Source organism: Coptis chinensis, chromosome 6, assembly GCF_015680905.1.
Source record: "Coptis chinensis isolate HL-2020 chromosome 6, ASM1568090v1, whole genome shotgun sequence".
NCBI classification, from domain to species: Eukaryota; Viridiplantae; Streptophyta; class Magnoliopsida; order Ranunculales; family Ranunculaceae; genus Coptis; species Coptis chinensis.
In genome coordinates, this window is record NC_141461.1 from 84,695,421 (window position 1) to 84,708,708 (window position 13,288).

The 13,288-nt window shown below is 38.0% G+C and overlaps 1 long non-coding RNA gene across 1 annotated transcript; it reads right to left on the reverse strand.

The window, feature by feature from the left end:
- Positions 1–226: 226 nt before the first annotated feature.
- LOC147494983 (uncharacterized) lies at positions 227–1,171 on the reverse strand. The gene is made up of 3 exons (XR_015197798.1): positions 983–1,171; positions 777–892; positions 227–345 (listed from the first exon to the last, which is right to left on the reverse strand). It is a non-coding gene; the product is annotated as an uncharacterized LOC147494983 (long non-coding RNA).
- Between the last annotated feature and the right edge of the window lie 12,117 nt (positions 1,172–13,288).

Here is a 13,288-nt window from a genome sequence, read left to right on the forward strand (position 1 = left end):
AACCATGTCAAATCTGTTAGTTTTTCCCTGCAATTCTTTTCCAATGCTCCATTTTCTAGAGAAGTGGAACTTAATTCTACAGTGTTGAATCTGGTCATTTGTCAAACAAAGGAAGATATCTCGGCTTTGCCATTTCGAAGGAAACCTATAGAATTTTAAAGTCAGAGAAATATATTCAGCGAGAAATTTACATGTTGAATCCTCGTCTTGGTTTAGCTCTTACGTGTGAAGAGGTTCCAATGATGATCCGTTGGAAGGGTCCCTTTAATCTTCTCAAGCTTTTTGAGGATTTCGAAAAAGGAAGGCCTTTGGTTCATATCAGCAGCCCAGCATTGCTCCGTCAGCCTAAAGTTCCACATACAAAAAAGTGTGAATAAACTTGTTCATGACCAGATATTTACTAAAAGCCCAGTAGTTAGTAAAGCACCAAAAACTCCTCGGCCAATGAGAGAAGGTTCTACTTTGAGAGTCTAAGTCAATAGACTGAACACAGCTCTCCCAAGACTATCCAGTTAAGTTTATGTATGTCAGATGAAACAATTCTATGGACGTGACTGATACATTCCTAAATCAGTTGTTAGTGGTCACTTGCACGTCAAGCCAACTTAGTCAACAACTGTGACATCTCTTAAGCTGACTCGACAGTTGTGATCTCTGTTGGTGACCACTGATTAAACAGGTCCTAATTAATTCATAAGATGTCCGCGTGAATTTATAGTGAGAACAGAAATATTGCTTTGCCCTTAAAAAATGCAATATACTGCAAGTTGACTTACGTTCTCAGTTCAGGGATTTAGCCTTTCGAACGAAATATGGGTCTATGTCCTTCTGCCACATACTTCGCTGCTTCATAAGGTTTATAATTTGACATTGGTGGATCACCTTCAAGCATCTATAGAGAGGTTCAGGAAGCCATACAATTAACGGAAAACATGTGCTGCTTTTTCCCGGAAGGCAAACTAAATGTGGAAAACAACAATACCTCATATAAAATCATCGCAAATGAGAAAACATCAACCTTCTTGTCATACTTTTGATGTTTGAAGACCTCAGGAGCCATATATTGGTCTTTTGTTCCATTTCACACACCATGAAAAAAAATTAGGATAAGATTTCAAACATGCAAAAATAACTATTTCCTTCACGAGAATGTTATAGATATTACTCATAGCTTCCAGTTTCTCCAGTCATTTTGTAAACATCGAGATCATCACAATTTTAACGAGCTTGCTTAATCCAAAGTCTCGAACCTTCAAATGACTGGAGAAACTGAAAATTAGAAATACAATCCTCAAAACGCAAGCCCAAAATGAGGCAATAATTATCGAAACAGAGTCTTAAAAAAACAAAATCGATCCTAGTAGAAACTATTAGCATAAATGGTGAATCACAAAATTGGAAACAAACATTAATAACTCTACAACAGTGATTACACCAAAATTGAATAAATAAGAGAACTAAATTTAAAACATGAAATTACGAATTGTGAAATCCAACAAATACTTCAAACTAAATGCAGAGAATTGAATAACCATACCTGAGAGTAATTTGACAGACAATTGAAGTTAATATGAAAGAAAAGAAAATACTGAATATGGCAATGTAAAACCAATGAAAAAAAAATAAATAGAAGATCGACACGCGGCAATAAGAAAACCAAAGAAAATAGTACCATACCAAAGTTGCATAAGTAATGATTTTGGATTCCAAAAGAAATACAATATTACCAAAGTTTGAAGAATGAATAATAAAAAAACAAACAATGAATTGTTAGGGAATAACGATACCAATCGATCTCCACTACACAGATAACTTATACTTGAACCAACTACTACTCCAGACAAATTCTAAATATCCACTACAACCAACCTAGTATGCCCAACTTTCTAAACAACTATTAACAACAAATAATAATGCAAAGAAAATATAAAGCATACCACAACACAAAGATGTATCATGGTTCGGCTAATGATGCTTACTTCCATAAAAGCTAATCCTTTTATAACGTGGGAAGGAAGATTACAATCATTCCTCTCAAGTCTCTCCACCTTACTAGATCACTCCTCTCTCTTTACAGGTTTTTCTCTCTGCAAAGGTTTTCTCTCAATCTTGATTGCTCTCAAAATTGGGTTTCAATTGTGTTAGGTTTTCCAAAACCCTATTTTTGGTTTATATACTGCCCCTTTCAAATTCGCGGCTACTGTAGTGAATTAGAAACTGCAAATATAGGCATGGGAGCGGGCGCGCTCTCTGTAAGGCCAATTCTGAGCGCATGCGCCCTCAAGTGCATGTTTGTGACTTCCAGTAACAAGGACACGGGCGTGCCTTAGGCTAGACTAATCTGAGCACACGCGCGCTCAGACCTCTTCATGCGAACAACACTTTTTTCTCATCCTCATGTGAGGGATAACTCCAACAATCTGCCCCTCCCGAACAGTGAGGGGGACACCTCCATGCAATTTCCAAATCAACAGGAGGAGTCTGCTACCATTCCGGCGGTAGCACAACAAACATCAAACTTACATTTCGATAAGACTTTGGTCATCATATCCAGCCCGTTCTTGTCGGTATGGATCTTCTCAATGCACAAATGCTTGTCTTTGAGAACTTCTCTAATCCAATGATAACGCACATATATGTGCTTGGATCTAAAATAAAAACTCAGATTCTTGCTCAAATGGATGGCGCTCTAACTGTCACATACAACTACAAACTGTTTCTTCTTTACCCCTAGTTCATCGAAGAACTTCTTCATCCATAGCATCTCTTTGCAACACTTAGTGACTGCAATATACTCGGCTTCTGTAGTGGAGAGGGCAACACATTTTTGCAACTTAGATTGCCAAGAAACTGCTCCCCCTGCAAAAGTAACCAGATAACCGGAGGTGGACTTCATCGAAGCCGTCAAGATCATCACCGCCATGTTCCGCATCAGTGTAGCCTTCAAGTAAGGGCTTACTTCCACCAAAATACAAACACAATTTGGAAGTGCCCTTGAGATATCTCAATATCCACTTAACACCTTCTCAATGCTCCTTACCCAGATTTGACAGAAATCGGCTTACAACACCAACGATGAAAGCAATATCCGACCTTGTACACACCATTACATATATCAAGATGCCCACTGCGGATGCATAAGGAATCTTTTCCATCTGACTCTGCTCATGCTCACCCTTTGGACACATCTCTTTGGTCATGCGGAACTGGCCACCAAACGGACAACTGACTGGCTTCACTTGATCCATGTTGAATCTTTTCAACACCTTCTCAATGTAGCTTTCTTGAGAAAGCCACAACTTCCCACTCTTTCTATCATGAGTGATCCGCATTCCAAGTATCTGCTTTGCTTGACCCAAATCCTTCATCTCAAAGGACTTACTCAAGTCTTTCTTTAGCTTGGATATCTTGTTGATGTTCGGGCCAATTATCAACATATCATCCACATACAACAAGATCGAGCACTATGAAATCCCCGTCTGGAAATTTTTAAACAAACGCACGATGATCGGAAGCAGACTTCTTGTATCCTTGCTTCACCATAAAGGAATCAAACTTTATGTACCACTGTCTCGGTGCCTGCTTCAACTCATACAAGCTCTTTATCAGCTTGCATACTAGGTGCTCCTTGCCTTTGACCTCAAACTCTTCTAGCTGGTCCATGTAGACATCTTTTTCAAGGTCTCTATGAAGAAAAGCTGTCTTAACATCTAGCTGCTCAACCTCTAGGTTCATACTTACGGTCAGACCCAATACCACTCTAATAGAAGTCATCTTGACTATAGGAGAGAAAATTTCATCAAAGTCAATACCTTTCCTTTGACCAAATCCCTTCACAACAAGGTAAGTTTTGTGCCTTGGGTGTGGATTATTCTTCTCATGCTTGACTTTGTAGATCCACTTATTCTTGAGAATCTTTCTTCCTTTCGGTTTCTCAACTAACTCATAAGTGTGATTCTTATGCAAAGAATCCATCTCATCATGCATGGCCTTCAACCACTTCTCTTTGTCTATACCTTCAAGAGCCTCTTGATAGTACATACGTTCTTAACCATCAAATAGAAAAACATACGTATGTGGTAGATACTTGGTTGAAGCTAGTCTCTCTTTGTCAGACCTCCTTACCCCATCTCCTTGTGGCTCAAGAGGATGCACTTCTGCTTGCTCAGGTGGTGGTTCATGCACTTTATCTGCATCTTCTATATCAATAGGTTCTATCCATCATGAGCAATAGGATCATCATCATGAGCTTCAAACCCATGGTTCTCTGCATTCTCAATTCTTTCTTCACGTTCCACAGTAGGAAATTCTGATTATGAATCAACAAGATCATTAGTGAAAGCTTGTAGCTTCTCACCCTCTTCGAAATCTGCTATGGTTTGGTCTTCCAAGAACACAATATCTCGACTTCAGATTACCTTCTTGTTAATCGGATCATAGAGTTTGTAGCCAAATTTCTCATCCTCATAACCCAGAAAAATGTACTTCTTGGCTTTGTCATGAAGCTTGGATCTCTCATCCTTGGGAATATGAACAAATGCCTTGCACCCAAATACCCTAAAGTATCCATAATCAACATCTCTGCCTGGCCATACTCTCTTTGGATAATTACTATTCAGAGGCTTTGACGGCGATAGGTTGATCACATGTACGGCTGTGCGCATTGCTTCTACCCAGTAACTTCTCGGTAACTTAGAATGAGACAGCATGCATCTCAAACTCTACAATGGTATGATTCATCCTCTCGACTATACCATTGTGTTGCGGAGTCTTGGGAACGGTCTGCTCATGACGAATCCCATGACTCTGGCAATACTCTTCAAATGACCCAATGTACTCACCCCAATTATCTGAGCGAATACACTTCAAAGGCTTCCCTGTCTCTCTTTCCACCATGTTATGGAAAATCTTGAACACGCCAAGTACTTCATCCTTGGTCTTCAAACTATATGCTCATATCTTTCTTGACGCATCATCAATGAAAGTCAAGAAGTATAAAGCTCTCCCATGGGACTTTACTTTCATAGGACCACATAAGTCAGTGTGAACTAGCTCAAGGACATTGTCCTTTCTGTGAGACGAGAATCTTTGAAAAGACACCCTGTGTTGCTTTCCTACCAAACAGTGAGTACATCTATTTAAATGCGTACCTTTAATGTCTGGCAAGTCTTTTTGCTTGGCAAGAACTTCCATACCTTTTTTGCCCATATGACACAGTCTTTTGTGCCATAGTTCGGAGGAAGCTTCTTCTTTTGCCACATTTACTTCTGCTTTACACAAACTAGCCTGTGTCTTGTAAAGAGAGCAAGTTTTTTTCCCTTTGGCTGCTACAATGGAACCTCTGCTCAGTTTCCATACCCCGTTACTAAACGAGTTTAGAAAGCCATCATCATCTAACTTCCCAACGGAAATTAGGCTTAGCCGAATGTCAGGGACATGTCTTACATCCTTGAATATCAAAGTGTAGCTGACATTTGTTTCTATATAAACATCCCCAATGCTTACAATCTTTGAGACTCCACTGCTACCCATCTTTACCTCACCAAACTCACCACAGCTGTAGGTAGTGAAGAATCCCTTGTGCGGTGTGACGTGATAGGATGCTCCTGTATCTATCACCCACTTTGTATCCTGACATGAGGTACTAAGACAACACACACCATATTCTGACACAATTCACACTAGACCATCGTCGACTAGTGCGGTAGTATCTCTGCCTGTGTTTCCATTCCTCTGTACCATGTCTTCATGTATACAGTTATTCTTCTCATTTCTCTTTAGTGTTCTGCACTCATACCTGAAGTGACCCTTGGTGGCACAATAGTAACATTGTCTCTCTGCCTTAGGAGTTCTAGCTTCACCCCTTGATTTACTTCCATCATCACCTCTAGAATAAGATGGTTTTCTGCTCTTACCTCTCCCCCACTTCTCTGTGACAAGGATCTTTGAGTGAAAGGAGCTGCTTCTTGAACCCCTTCTTGTCTCCTCATTCAACAATGCCTCGATAGTTATCTCTGATAAATGATAAAACTGATAATTTACCTACAAAATGAACGATGAAACTCAAAACGTAAGTAAACTAAAACTAATACGAGCCTATATTTATCAAGTTTTCTACTCTCAATTCTATCGAAATAGAGTGGAGTAACAAATTCGTTCCACTCCTAGTTCTCTAGCATGGAATGTTTTCTAGTTAACTAATCGGTCTTAAGTCTAATGAGAGGTTTACGAGGGGAATTCTATATTACGAGGTGAATGAAATTAACAAGTTACGAATAACGAAATGATACTGAATACTGAATGTGAATCTAGATAAAGAATTAGAGGGGAATTGATTCCACCTCGAATCCAACTTAATCACCTAGCATAGACTGTTGTAATCCAATTCTTACGTTCTTACTGTAAGGATTGCTCGTTCTAATCCCTAATTAACATGGCATTTCTACCAATTATAACTAGCATGTGAGGTCGTTTACCCATTCTCATGGCGAAACACGACCTTCTAGAATGGAATAGACTCTACAATGATTCTACACTTATACAACTAAGCTTTCATCAAGGCTTCATCAACCCCTCTAATGGAGGTTTAGCCTTGATTCATCAAACCATCATTTCCCATATTATTATAACTAAACATCATATCAAAATTCTAACTTGACTAATTTAACTAACAATACTTCAATCTAATTTAACAACTCAGAAATGATAATCAACAAGAATTAAAACTAGATCTATAATTTGAAATGACAAAATCGAAATTGACAAATAGCTATTTTATTTATCAAACTAATTAAGAACAATGATCAGCCACAAGGACAGGGATGTGGAAAGTTCAAGTATACCCTTTCAAGCAAAAAAAAAATAGCCCACCATCACTTCGGTTCTTCAAAACACAGACTTCCAAAAAACCGAGCGCACAACTCAAAACCCCCAAATCTTTTAAAAAAAATGTAAAGATTATAAAAAAAAAAAAAAAAACGGCCAAAAGAGCGAGCACACAACCCAAAATTCTAAAAAAACACCTTAATTTGGTGTTGAAATGTTTGATATGATTTTACTCTCTAGAAAGGTTGACTTATTTTCAAAATCTAGACAAATGGGTTCTTTGCAGGGAAAGTAAGAAACGCATTTGGTGGTGTTTTTTTTAGAGGGTATATGGAACCTTGGTTGATTCTGCAATATCTTGTATATGTCAAAATGAAAATATAGAATGCATCTCTCTTTCTAATTTATGCTTATTATGAGTAAGGAAATCCCCAGTAATGGTTGTATTCATCGAAGTATGGGACTTTGTGTCTGGTCATTACAGTTCGCCTGCATGTCCCTTTCCTTTACCAAATTATGTTTTTTTCGATGATTTTACCAAATTATTAAGGTATTGCCAGTTGATGGGAAACATGACAGAATCACAAAATTGATATAATAAGTCGAGATTTATCATACTCTAAATCAGTTTACCCGCCATTTTAATTTCCTCATCTTGCCAACTTTAGTGCAGTTGAACAACTCATTTATGGTTAAAATCGTGATTATTATTGAATCTCTGCCAGTTATTTATACTAAGCCTGGAAGAAACTTCTTTTCTTAACCAGATGATTGTATAAACGCCATAAGTAACATCTTACATCAATCAATCCCAATTTCGTTAATAAGATAAGGAAGAGAAATAATACAAGCATCTTTCAAGAGACATGGAATGTCAAAAGTCAAAACGATTACAAGCATTTCAACACTCATTGTTCATAGCTCATGACTGTGAACAATTACTGTTTATAGTCCAATTGTGATATGAACAAAAAATGTGCGTAGCTCATGACTATGAACAATCACTGTTCATAGTCCAATTGTGGTATGAATAAAAAATATTCATAGCTCATGACTATGAACATTGATTGTTCATAGTACAATATGGACTATGAACACTCATTGTTCATAGCTCATAATTAACCATGAAACAATGAGTGTTCATAGCTACCTAACTATAAACAATCAATGTTCATAGTCCAATTGTGATATGAACAAAGAATGTTCATAGCTCATGACTATGAACAATCATTGTTCATAATCCAATGTGGTATGAACATTGATTGTTCATAGTACAGTATGGACTATGAACACTCATTGTTCATAGCTCCGTTACCGAACTATGAACAATCACTGTTCATAGTCCAATTGTGATATGAACAAAGAATGTTCATAGCTTATGACTATGAACAATCACTGTTCATAGTCCAATTATGGTATGAACACATACCTCATGACTATGAACATTGATTGTTCATAGTACAATATGGACTATGAACACTCATTGTTCATAACTCATAGCTATGAACAATGAGTGTTCATAGCTACCGAACTATGAACAATCAATGTTCATAGTCCAATTGTATTATGAACAAAGAGTGTTCATATGAGCGTGGAGTGCAAAATAACAGGTTGGAAAAATAGAGTCTGCGTGAAGGTGAATGTGATAATGAGAATAGCAGCAACAAATGAAAGGATCGCCCACGGGTTGTTGAAGTAATCACGTTTTAATGCAGCCACTCATTCATGCCACATGCTTTTGCAATATGCATTCACTTGCTCGGAGAGGTTAAAGAATTGGTAGTGGTGTTCAAGATTAAGTTCAGCACAAAGTTTGTTGAATAGAAGGCTGACATCTTCGTAGTTGCCCAACCAACTATCAATTATTCCATGGTGATGCAACAATGCCACGTCGTCTGTGTTAGTGATGAGGCTATCCATAAGAGAAACATATGATGTAAACTGGTTGGTACAATCTTTATGGCATTGTTCAAAGGCGATAAGGTTTCGTAAAAAAATGTTCAGTTAGTGATGTTTCTTAAATAGAATTGGCGGTGGAGGCAGTGGACGTGGGGGTTGAGGTGGTGCGGGTGGAGGCGGTGGTGCTGATACTGGAGCTTGTGGAGGAAGAATTGGTGGTGTTGATTTAAGTGCTGCTACTTCATGAACAGTCCTACTTGTCCAAGGGAGACCTGAAATTTGATTCAATTCTTCCACTTCATGCTTAATCTGAGCAGAAGAATTCGAGGACTTTCCCCGAAGCAATGGTACTTCTTGTATCGGTATAGATTTCATGCTCTGCTTTTTTTTACTGCTTTTCCTCTCATATTCACCAATAGGCCTAGATAAAACTTCCTTGTGATTGAATCATTGTATACAGGGTGTGTGAGGAAAAGACTCCACCTTTAGCAGAGAAGGCTAGGTGTTTGTAGAAATTCCTCTGAGAAGCTCTCCACCGTTGTTTTGGTTCAGTGGAAGTCATGACAACCGAAAAGAATAATAGTCCCACATTGAACAAGAAAGGAGTTCATCATGGGTTGATAAAGTGGGAAGATCACTAACTAGTACCGAGGCCTTTTTAAGATAAAACCCCACACCCATGGCCAAGATGTGGCCCAAGCCCAATGGGTGGTTAAGTGGGGGACAATATCGGTACTAGTTATCCCATGGGCATGGAGGCCCAGGCCTGGCGGGTGTGCCAATGTCCTAACAATTGGTATCAGAGCCGATGGTTCGGTAGGGAAGAAGGCACTGATCATGCAGAATCAAGAGACGAAATCATTCAAGCTGGAGGCACCAGTGAAGGCCGCAACTCAGGTGGAGTTGCTTAATGAAGTGTGCTCGTTACACCAAAGATTGGTGCCCCTTGGATGTTGTTGAGATTCGAGAGGGTGTAACTCGAGGTGAATCTAACAACATGGAATGATGTCGAGGTGGAGTAGGCTTTGGGGTTGAGAAAAAAGCCATCTCCTTTAGAGGCCCAGACACACCAGAGCTCTGGCATTGGATCGTGCTCGATGATGAACGAATGGAGTCCCTTGGAGTTTGGTCCAAGGTGGAGATTGTTAGAGTGTGTGGACCGAAAAGAAGAATAGTCCCACATTGAACAAGCAAGGAGTTCATCATGGGTTGATAAAGTGGGAAGATCACTAACTAGTACTGAGGCCTTTTTAAGATAAAACCCCACACACATGGCCAAGATGTGGCCCAAGCCCAATGGGTGGTTAAGTGGGGGACAATATCGGTACTAGTTATCTCATGGGCGCGGAGGCCCAGGCCTGGCGGGTGTGCCAAGGTCCTAACAGATCTTGGATGGTCAAAGGTGGAATTTCCAATACCCCATTACTGAACTTCATGCTGCAAAGGTTGTCATCTTCATCCTTCTTGAACTTGATTCCAAATTGTCATAGTGTCATTGCACAAGGTATACACTTTACAAGCTTAACAGCATGTTGATTGTTGTCTTCTATAGCAGTCAATGCAATATTGGAGGGAAGAAGAGAATTTCGTAGTAATTCAAGTATATGACTGCTTTTGAGCCCCAAACTCATTTGTGGAGTTGTTTGCACCATCCAAGAAAAAAAAACCAAGTGCGCTTTCAGTGAGGTAGTGAAATGGATCCATGGATCCACTTGATTAAGGATGAACAAACACTCGAGAACTCGTTCCTTGGGATGCTAGCTGGTTCCCTCTCTCACACTCACTCTAGAGAAAGAAGACGAAAGGTTACTTATAAAACAAATGGAAGGGTGAAAGTGGTATTTTAAAAAAATAAAAAATACGGGGGCCAATTTATTTTGTCCTTGAGAGTTATTAAAATAAAAAAATTTGGTTCGTAAATTGTTTCGAAGATGTAAATAGTTTTGAGAGTGATTATCAAAAAACATTGTCCTCTAAAGTTGTTTTGAATCGAAATTGGGCCTAAGTCGTGGAAACGTTTAGACAACAGCACCAAATATTAAATTATACTTTGCGTTTAAAAATGGGAAATCGGGAAGTGAGCGAGCGAGTTTTTCTTTTCTCTGATAAAAGTTGAGAAGGGAGAAGAAGAATAGCTATTAAAAAGAATTACCTGCTATCTCGACAAAAAATGAGATATAAAAGACCCGTCGCCATTGTATCTCTTAAGTTGGGAATGGGAAGTTAAAGACTGAACAGGTGTTTATCGTTTTGATATTTTCTTTCAGGGTGGAAGCAAAACGGTGCAACTGTTAGGTGATGACGGAAAGACACGCTGTTTAGAATTAATTGTATTGTAATTACCAATTTTCCTTTTAACTTAAAGTCTTCCGAGAATTTCGTGGGTGAAACTTTCCCTTTTGATTTAAAAGATTAGGTTAAAACCGAGAATACGGAGACTAATAAACGGCAGCAAATTTTCCCATTATATATAAGATAAAAACTACATGTGACACTAATAAATATAATTTAATAATATATAAATGAACGTTTTGAATTTTTATATATTTTTTATGTTAAAAGTACGATAATATTCGGTTTCAGTCCGGTTCCGGTTATGAAAAGATTCATTTGTTTAAATCATTCGATTTTCGGCTTCATATAGTCTGGTTTTTTTACTACCCATTTTTAAATGGTTTCTAATTTTCTATACGGTACCCATTTGACGCCCTTAGTGGTGACACTCATGACTCATGTGGCATTTAAATCAAAGTCGGGTTATCGTTGCAAAATGAGCATAGTGTTAGTCATGTACTCATGTGGGTTACTTACTTACCTTCTAACACGTGGCACAATTAAGAGTGTGTTTTCTGGTGACGTGGCATGTGGTGCAAACTGACAACCGCGTTGCTTGCAAACAATTCTCAAATAACAACAGCATAGGAAAAAGCCAAAAAAAATACATAACCTCTCAAAAGTTCAAAAATCCAAATTTGAGACACACTAGGGCTCTGTTTGGCTCGTGAAATTCTGTAGTACCTGACCATGTTTAGGCTATGTATAATTTGCGGTGGATAGCCCAAAAGTAATCAGTCTGGAGACTGTTTGGTCCCTCAAATTTGTCTGGTACTGCTCTTCATTTTTTTTTTTTTATCAATTCTCCAAATTTAAATTGACTGAAAATAACGTCAAATTTTTCAGAAATAATAACCACAAATCAATCGAAAGATAACCTGGATTAATAATTTCAAAATGACAACCAAACTTCAATTCAACATAATTTCAACATAATCTCCCTATTACTTGAAGTCCAACAAAAAAAATTGATAATTCAAAAGCACTCCACTAGATTGTGAAGATAGAGAGAAGATTGAAAGTATAAAAATGAAATTGTGGAGATGGTTCTTCTTTGAATACCCAAATTCTATTTGTGGTTAATGCTTTGGTTTTTTATTTTTTCAAATACACAAAAGAGAAGATGGTGGGAGTTAGAACTTAAAACGGAAGAAGTGACAAATATTTGCGGTGGTCAGTCGAGATCGGAATAGAGACGGTGGAGAAGAAGAAGTCATAGAGTGGGTGAAGAATAAGGCTTTCTTCAGCAAGTTCTCGTTTTTTTTTTTTTTTTTTTTTTCCGCGTGATTAAGTTGAATGAATATCGTTATCTTACTTTTCCCAAGATATAACGTAATCCTTGTTATCGGGCCATTTCTGTTCTCCTTATTCATAAGTTGTGGCCCATATTATGAAAATGGACTGGACCAAACAACTAAACACCTTATAAAGGGTCTTATACATTATACAGGCTACCCAAACCATGCTTCCAAACAGGCCCTATATAAACCCAACTTCTTTTCATTTCATTATTTTTTTTATTTTGTTTTTTGGTTTTGAGAGAAAATGAGGACGAGATTTTGGAACACAGATTACTTCAATCAAACTTGTTGGAAATTCGAGTTCCTTCCTCTTCCAGATCTTGATCAAATCGATTCTTCTTATTCATCATCATTAAAAAATATTATCGAATTACTTTGGTTTGATTCAATTTTAAACATTCCTTTAGAGATTGAGAGGTTACCTATTGATAATGCTCTTAATAAATTCTTCTCCGATGTCCTTCCTCAACCTATTGATGTTTCGGTTGGTGAAAACAAGGTGAGTTTTGAATAATTTTCTGTTGATTTTTTGCGTTTTTGGTTAATTGATGTTTGGAAATTTGGTTGTAGAGTGAAAGTTGTGGTGATGATGAAGAATTGAACGAGGTGAAGAAGGTGATTGATTGATTGAACTTGTTTTGAAGTGGATTTTGTTATATGAGCTGTTGAATTATGTAGTTTTGATGTTTGTTGAAATGTTTAAAGTGGTGTGTTACCAAGAATCTCACTCATGATGAATTTGGGGGAGGGGAGTGAGGAAGGTAGTTGGTCCACCGAAATTTAGTAATTGATTATTCTAAATCCTCGTGGCTATATTTTTATCCTTTCTGGAGGAGCGTGACTACTTTGGGCTCTAGTTAATTGATTTTAATTCATTTTTTTGGTCTAGGGCTTCAAGAATCAAGCAACGTCCAATTTACCTACATTGG